This window comes from Galeopterus variegatus, unplaced genomic scaffold, assembly GCF_000696425.1.
Source record: "Galeopterus variegatus unplaced genomic scaffold, G_variegatus-3.0.2 Scaffold7055, whole genome shotgun sequence".
Classification (NCBI taxonomy): Eukaryota; Metazoa; Chordata; class Mammalia; order Dermoptera; family Cynocephalidae; genus Galeopterus; species Galeopterus variegatus.
In genome coordinates, this window is record NW_007733166.1 from 52,810 (window position 1) to 62,343 (window position 9,534).

Sequence of the window (9,534 nt, forward strand, 5' to 3'; positions counted from 1 at the left end):
AGGAGAATTAAGTTTCTTTTCCTTTCTTTGCTATTTCGACTTCTTTGTAGGCAGTATTTTAGAGGGACTTTGGGATTATTTTACTTATTTTTCATTTTTAATAAAAAATCAACAAACCAAATAGGAATTTTTAGCAGGGCCCAGTATTTTAAGTGTTGAACTCCATTTGATGAACTACTAACTGGTGAAACTAGATTCTGAGCTTATTCATATCCTACAGAGCTTCGAGGTATATATTGTTAGATCTGCATACATAGCAAATAATAAAAAGTATGAGGAGAAAAGGTCATGATTCCTCATTCACTTTATAAGCAAATTTTTCTTTGGGGGACAAGTGCCACCTAATATTGGTTTGACTCCTACAAAATACTTACCAAATTCAGAGCAAAGATACATGCATTGTAAGGATAAACAGGACTAAAATTAAAAGAACAATCTTTTTTTTTCTTTTGTGTGACCGGTAAGGGGATTGCAACCCTTGGCTTGGTGTTGCCCGCACCGCGCTCAGCCAGTGAGCGCACCGGCAATCCCTATATAGGATCCAAACTCGCGGCACGAGTGCCGCTGCGCTCCCAGCACTGCACTCTCCCGAGTGAGCCATGGGGTCGGCCCTAAAAGAACAATTTAAGTGAGAAAGACCTAAAGGTGAAAAGAAAGAAGGGTATTTGTGGCATGAACATGGAGGCTGTGATATTTCTGTGGAGGCTCCTGCTTTTCCTTTGCCCCATTCTTTGTTTTAAGGGCTCCAGAGAGAGCCTGTGCAGCTGTCAGCAGCCCAGGGCAGTGGGCCGCTGTCTTGCTATTACCTGTTACAAAGAGTTTCAGCTTGAATAATATACGGAGGTCTTTTCTCATTCACCAGTTTTGAAATGGTTTTCCGATGCTCTCTTTCTCGAAGAAGAAATGAAGTCACATTTCAGAGACACTAAATTGGAAGGCAGAATTTTAAATCTAGCTCCATGGGGAAGCTATGGTGTCTTACCAGAGTGCCCTGGCACTTGGTATCTCCAAAACTCAACAGTAGACCTGGTGGCTGAAGCCAGCTCCTACCTCATTATTTACTAGCCTTTTTCTGAGGTTCGTTGACACTTTTGATCTTTCTTACAGTGCAATTAAATTGATACCCTTATATGTCAAGTGGAATGTACCCTAACTTTATACACCTTGTCAGCCTATATTTTCAGAGCCTGGGTCCTTTATATAAGGAGCTCTTAGATTTAAACTCTCTATGGAATCTGACTTGACTCTGCCTATTCTATGCCGACATACTGAATGCCAACTAGGAGAGTGTGATTTAGTAAGAGCTCAAATACGCAACAATTTTTTCTTCAATTACTATTTCAAATGTAAGCGTGTTTGACCGGATGGTCAAATCTCCTCTTGCCTGTCATCTTTCATGTCATTTTGGGTGGATCCCAGGCTTTCTGGTTTCTGTCAGGTATTAGAAAGTGTCACCGAGTCTAATCCAATTTAAAGTTTGTATCTCATATCCAATTTATGCCTCATCTTTATTTTCTCAGCACTTGTGAGGATTCAGCCTGAAGGACTTGGAGAAGGGGAGAGTTGTGGTCTTGTCTTTCTTTTTCTCTCCTCTGTCTTCTTGTTATTAGTAGTAGGAGTTGGAGAGAAAAGTTAAAAGTCTTTTCAATTACCTGGGACTGATGTAGAACCCTCTGGTCCGTTGAGCCATCGCTGTTCTCTGCAGAGTGGGAGTGTGAACACTGTATCTTATGTGAGATCACTTGGGCACTCTGTGGAAAGCCTGCTGGAGCCTCATCACTGCACTGACAGTGCTGCAAGCAAGCCCACTCTGGCTTTAATTCTCAGGCCACTCTACAGCCCCCCACTGGAGGTCTCCATCTTCTGAAGCGTTTGCTTGGCTCATAGGTAACTCAAAACTTTGTCATGACAAAAAGCTCTGCTATTTTATCTGCCCAGAGGGCATGTCAGCAACTCAGGTACGTAACTAACTCACTCACTTCAGGGAAGGAGTTGCCACCACTTGGTTTGCAGTTGGTGGTAAAAACTACTCTCTCTCTAGGCTGACAATTCCTTATTCCAAGAAATCCCTCTCCAACAGCTTCCTCAACTCTCTAAGGTGGGGACAGGGTGGGTAAGATGTGTGAGTAATGAGTAGGAGCCAGTTTGTCTGGGTTCCTTGTGAGTCCTAGAGAGGACTTCTTGGCCTTCACTTGCTTGTATCTCCTTTAAATAGGTAGAATATCATGACTTATTTAACTCCAGCTTTAAATACAACTTGTAGGATTGCCAGATAAAATAAATGTGCAGCTACATTTGAGTTTCAGATAAACAGGAGGCAACTTTCAAGATAATCGTGTTCCAAATATTGCATGGAACAGACTTATACTAAAGAATTTATACCTAGTTTATCTGAAATTGAGAATAAACTGGGCATTTTGTGTTTTTATTTGTTAACTCTGGCAACCCTAGATTCAATTTGACAATTACAGAGCAGCAGGGAAACCCCCTCTGTATCTGATTACACTCTTAGATGCCAGGCCCTACAGTAGGCTTTTATGTAGATGATGTGTTATTTTGCCAGGTAGATATTACCTCCTTTATATAAGGAAAATTACTGAAGCTCAGAGACTGTTAGTGAAATGCCCAAGATCACTCACAAACACACAACTAGTTGAGGCCAAAGGAAGGGACTGGGTCCGGCTGGCTGTAGCATGTGATCCTTATCTACACTTTATCACACTTCACTACTACCCTTTCCTTCCTACCCTCAGCCCCAGGAGTCTCTCGCTGCCCTTTGTATTGCATTCACAGCCACCTCTCACTCCCGCAGGCCACTTTCCTTCTACGTGGTTCCATTTTGCTTCTGCCATTGGTGCAGGGCTGTAATATAGTCTAACTTCCTCCTGATTAAGAGTAGGTGGAAATACATATTGTTTGGTAGCTAGTGTTCCTTTCTCATTTTTTATCCTGGTGAATTGATTGGTCTTAATGGCTTCCTCTGCTTCTTTCTTTTCTCCATGAATGTGAAACAAGCCCTATGCAAGTTGCACCTTGTTTCATCTGAGATCTGCTCAGCTTTTTCTCTAGGGCAAAGATGTCTAAAAGGGAAAGAGCATTCAGAAAACTGAAGGAGGTGTTTGCCTTCCAGATCTGATCCTTCCAGTTTCTCTAACTTCTATAATGTTAAGTAGGCAGATTTCTCTCTTGCTTTCTTTCACTGCTCATCCTTGCTGCTTACCAGGGATACTTCTTGAGAAGGATTGTGTGAGTGAATGGTACAAAGAAACTACAATACAATTGATGGCAAAATAACAAAAGTATTAAGACTTCAGTATACAAATATAAACAGTGATTGAAAAACAAGTTACAATAATGTAATAAGAAAACGTGTAAAAGAGAATGCAACAAAAAGAGCAAATGAATGAGAAAGCAAAGGAGAAAGTTACAGTGAAATCTAGTTAAGTCAGCTCTACTAAAGATTTACATGTATTACCTATTTTAAACCAGTATCTGAACATAATTGAATATGTGCTATGTGGTAATTTACTTTTATTCTCACCACTTTTTCTTAAGTTGCCTGCAGATAGTTTAGTGGAAAGACTTGCTGTCTTCTGGTGAGTAGAGGATGGGTCGGAGCTTCTAGGTGTACTGTAGGGGTTGGTCATTGATTAACATTATTTACAAGAAGGAGGCATGAAAATATATTGCAACATAAACTGTATACATTATAATATGCTGGATATTATGAGAATGGTGCTTAGTTCTAACCCACTATCAGGAAGACAGGTGATGTGTCTTGAGTCTTTGGCCATCTTTATGGGGCAATTTAAGGTAGTGGTGAAAAGTTCTTTATTTTTTAATTTTAGAATCAGACACACCAAAGAGGTGCTAGAATGTCATTCCAGCTATGTGATGTTGGATAAGTCACTCTTCTCAGACTTCGTTTCCTCATCAGTAAAATGAACATGATAATAAGTTCCTATATAAGTTGTGAAAATTAAATGAGATAATGTATAGAAAGCATTTAACACAATGGCTTGCACATTGCAATAGTCCAGTGGTAGGAGATCATCGTCATCGTCATTGTGATTGTTGGGACCAATGGCACATTTGGATTACGGGTAGTTTGTGTATATCCTCCCTAATAAGGGAATACTGTGCAGTCAGTCTCACTATTTATGTCATTCTTCAAGATAACACTAGCATGATATGAGGGCCACTTTAAATTCTATTTCTAAACTTATACACAATAAAAGTCACAAAAGCGGGAGTTTGCAGTCAACGAGAAGTTGATTAGAAGTGAGGATATTTGAATTTTCATTCTGGCTTGCTGTTCACTACTTTGTGATTTAGCACAGGCATTTCTTTTTCCCAAACTCAAAATTTTTATCTGCAAAATGGAACAACTGGAGGAACAAATTTCAGAAGCTATTGCACTTTAAAAGTTTTGTTTTTGCTATGGTTATCTATATTCAGGACCGACTGCTAGAGTACACTTCCTTCAGGCTTACAAATAATCAACATGTAAACAAGTAGATAAAAAATGCCACTGTTGTGTCTTTATGGTTTCCAATTTACTATTTGAGTCCTTTAAAAAGCATTCAGGGTGAGAGAAAAAGTCTATAAAAAGCATTTCTTTATATTTTTAAGGAAGAATAATTTTTGTTGTTATCAAAGTTAGATATGTGTATTACACAAAAATCAGGAAACAGAAAAGCCTGTAAAGAAAAAGTGGAAATTGCCATTATCTACCCCACTTCAAAGTCCCTTTCTCCTACCCCAGGATAAACATGCTTGACATTAAAGTATGAAGTTTTTAGAATTTTAAAAGACATTATGAAAACATAGTTACAGGAAATGACTATAGAAATTTTTTTTAAATTAAGAAAAAGAAAAAGAAAAAAATGAAAAGAAGACTATATAATATTTGTCTTTTTCAGTTAATAAATATATCCTGGACATTTAATGAAATTATACAGCATGATTATATTATCTTTTTTTACTTGAAACATAATTGATTATACGTATTTCTGAGGTAAGAGTTGACTATCAATACTTGTGTAAAATAGGTGATGACAAAATCAGGATAATTAGCATATTCTTCATCATGAAACGTAATCATTCTTTCTGTCCATTAACCAATTTATATTATCATTTTTAACAGTGCCATAGTATTCTTTTGTAAAAATGTATCAATTACCAAATTCGAAACAATGAACATTTAATATTGCTTGCAATACCTCATTATTGTAGGCAATATTTTTTGGATATTTGTTGCTTATTTATGCTAGCATGTCTATCTTATAAATTTGTAGATGTTGCATTTTTGGTTAAAAGAATATGCGAATTTTGATATTTTATATATATTACCAGATTTCTCCTTGGAAAGCTTGCATGTATAGATATATTCCTATCTGTGTATTAAAGTGTCTATTTATGCATATTCAGCATTGGGTATTATCATTATTTTACATCTGAGACAAGATAATAGTTAAATTTAAAAAGTTATCTCATTGATATTTAAATTTTTATTTATTTATTCTTTATTACTAATGAAGTTTGATATAGCTTCTCAGCCATAATAGAGTGTCTCTTTACTAAGAACTTTAAAGAACTAGTTCTTTTATAAGTGTATTAAACTATTGGTCTGTTGTATATGTTGCGATTTTTAATTTTTTTTAGTTTTCTTTTAATTTAGGTTATGTAATATAGTTTAAGTGAAGTTTAGGAGTTTTATGTGTGAAATCTAGCAGCCTCTTCTTTTATGACTTATGACTTTAATGTCCTGTTTAGAAAGTCCTTCCCCAGTCAAAGATCATAAAATTACCCATCAAAATTTCACTATGTAATTTATTACATTTAAATCTTTAATCTATTTAGAATTTATTGTGGTTTGTATAAAGTGCTTGCAGCTATTTTTTATCATTTTATCTAGACTCCTTGGGTTCTATAGTTACTCACACATGTTGGAGGGGACTGGAATCAATTAAAAACCAATAATAAGATACAGTGAGTAATATTTCAAATGCACACTTGACAGCCAGTACAAGACCCTTCTCCTTCTTGGCCAGCAGCTTCACATCACAAGGGGGAGCCTTTGTGCTTTAGTAAATATATCTTATGCTTCTCAGGCCACCCCTTTCATTTGTAGCTTTTTGTCCAACCTCAATTTGTTTCTTTCTTGATCATGCAAAAGCAATGTATTGATGTGGCTAGAAAGAAAAAAATCTGAAAAAATTGAGCGACACAAGATAAAAATCCTAAATATTACTAAATCTATATGGGAAACATTAGTATCTGTGCATAGAAAAGAAACTTAAAATTTCTTTAATTATTCCCTTGTTTCCCAAACAATTATTGGAATACAATTCCTTAACAATAGAATTTAGATCCATTTTTAAAGTTAAGGACTTGAATGAAAAGTAAAATTAGGTGTCATATATTATGGAGATTTTTTTTTCTGCAGTTGTGATGCAAGCCGGTATGTGTCAAAGAAAACATAATGGATACTAGCAAGGATTTCTCTCTACCCCATCTTTAGCAATTGGTTATATTGTTCAATTAACAAAATATGTTTGAATTTAACACCCCCCCCAACCTCTTTGTACCACCCCTTTGCAAAACTTTCTTATCTACACATTTTGGGATCTAAGGTGAATTGAGAAGGTAATCCTATTTGTGGCTAATCACCAGTTAATTGACAGTTTCCTAATTTCTTTCCTCAGTACAATTCAGAATTCTATAGAATTGTATCTTGAGCAGAAGCCATGTGCACTGTGCCTGTTGTTTGCACTTAACCTTCTAGAACACGCCACGAGAAATGGGTGCTGTCAAACAGTCTCTTTTCCTGGCTGTGAAGCATATGCATTTATGAATGTTTGGATGATAGGCGGAGTGTCAATGTAAAGTCCTCTTAAAAAAGGGCGAAAGGTTCCCAACTACTCTTAGAGCACATATTCAAGGCAAAACATATGGCCTTGTCATCACAATTTCCCACATTCCCTTTCTTGTGGTTTTAACCTTCTACTTTATTTATTACCAGAAGGCCTTATCTCTGTAGCCTGCTGCTACACACTGCTAGGCCAGAATGTAGTGAAAACACAAAGTAATGAAACAGGGATGATCATAAAATAGAAGGGAAATGGCCAAAGCCTCTGTCTGTGTTACAGCTGCCCAGGTTTTGTAACCTGAGCCAAACCATGCTAAAGAAACATAATGTTGCACAGTGCTGATCATGCTTCTGTTCCTGTTACATTTGGTATCACCAGTAGACCTTAGACTTTGTGAATGTCAAGCCTTTTCACAAACTTCCAGGAAAAGTGTCAGCTAAAGGAAGAAAGGAAAGAAGACAGCTAAAGGACCTAAAATGCTAAGATGCCATTTAAAGGGCAAATAGCATCTCAAGTGAAGAAATGTCATGCAAATGAAATATTTGGTGGGCTCAAGGTGGAAGACAATGAAGAAGAAAAGCAATGAGTACTGCTTGATGATATGATCTTTCAGGATTTATTTTTTTCTCTGTGTAGCCCTTAGCAAAGTTATCAAACCAGAGCTTCATGCCCCCTGCTGGGTGACTGACAGCTGGTTGACTGCAGCAAGTTGGATGACAGTTGAAGTAGTACTTTCCAAAAGCTGGTCCAGGTCTAGCCAAACCCTGTGGGTTGTAGCTAGTGCCAGGGCTCCTCAGGAAGGTCTGCGTCCATTCCTTTTTCCCCAGGTAGAGCAGAAGGAGAAGAGAGATAGACAAATTTGACTCATAAGCACAGATGCCATGTACAACCTTATCCAGAAAAATCACCTCTTTTTAATGCAGCTTTAAGATTTCTATTGCAATTATAAGATGTTTTTGATTCTCAAGCTGAAAAAGTTTTTAAATGATAATATATGATGTTTGTAAAGGATAAATAATTGATAACTCTAATACACAATTGATCTGAGTGTGTCAGTTGATACTGTAGTATCATTTCGGAGGACAATTTGCTATCATCTGTTATAACTGAAATGTATTAAATCCTTTGACCTAGTATTCCACATCTAGGAATTTATTATATAGGAACACTAATATAAGTGAATAAAGTGATATGTAGAAGATGTTATAGCATTATTTTAATTTTTTTATTTTATTTATTTTATTTATTTATTTATTTATTTATTTATTTCCTTTTTTTTTGTCTTTTTTCGTGTCCGGCAACGGATTGCAACCCTCAGTGTCGCGCCCGTACTGGACCGGGACTGGCAACGGGATCGCAACCCTCCGTGTTGCTCCCACACCTCGCTCAGCCAGTGAGCGGGAACCGGTCTGTATGTGGGATCCGAACCCTCGGCGGGAGCGCCACCGCGCTCCCAAGCAGCGCACTGTAGCAGTGCGCTACCGGGCCGGCCCCAATATAGCATTATTTTTAATAATAAAGAAACAAAATAAATTACATGTCTGTTAAAATGGAAATTGTTCAATTCAAAAAATAGGAATTCTAAGTAGTCATTAAAAAGAATGAAGTAGAATCATCTATAGTTTGATTTCTGGGATCTATCACTTAATAGCTGCCTGAACTTGAGCAAATTACTTATATCTGTGCCTTAGTTTTTCATCCACAAATGGGCATAATAATAGTATTTTCTTCAGAGAGTTTCATGACAAGCAAATGCATAATACATTGTAAACCTTTTTAGAACATTGCCTGGCACATAGTAGACACTGTACAGTTACTATTTTTCTGTATTTGCCTGAGAAAATGTACAAGATAAATTAAATGAAAAAGGAAGGTGTGAGTGTGCACAACAGTATCCCACAAAGACAAAAATAGCGGAGTAATATTCACTGTAATGATGATTCTCATCTCTGGGGTATGGAATTATGATGAACTTTCACATTTTCACATTACGTTTCTCTAACATGCTTGAATTTCATTACTATTAATTTTTACCAGAAGCTTTATGGCACACAGTGAATAATCACCCAGGCTCCCTCATATTTCTTGGTCCTTATAAGGAGTAACCATGATGTTTCACACAGGCAGAGGAGCTTAGGGTTTGGGGTGGAAAAGTAATGAAAATAGAGCAGTGTCTCTGAAACCAACTCTGGTAAAGGTCCAGTTTTTATTTATACTTATTTATTTATTTATTTATTCATTCGTTCATTCATTTATTTTAAATAGACGATTTTGTAGACAATTTTAGATTTACAACAAAATTGAGTGGAAGGTTCAGATTTCCCATATGCTTTGGTCCCCACACATGCACAGTCTCCCCCCACATCAACATTCCACAGCAGAGTGACACATTAGTTACCATCGATGAGCCTGCATTGACTCACCATCAACATCCAAGTCCATAGTTTACTCTTTGTGTTCACTCTTGGTGTTGTACACTCTATGGGTTTTGTCAAATGTATAATGACATGTATCTACCATTACAGTATCATACAGAATAGTTTTGCTGCCCTAAAAATCCTCTATGTACCATCTATTCAACCCCCCCCCCCCCCCCCCCCACCCCCTTTTTTTTTTTTTTTTTTTTGTTCTGTTTTTTCTTTTTTAAAAAAAATTATATATT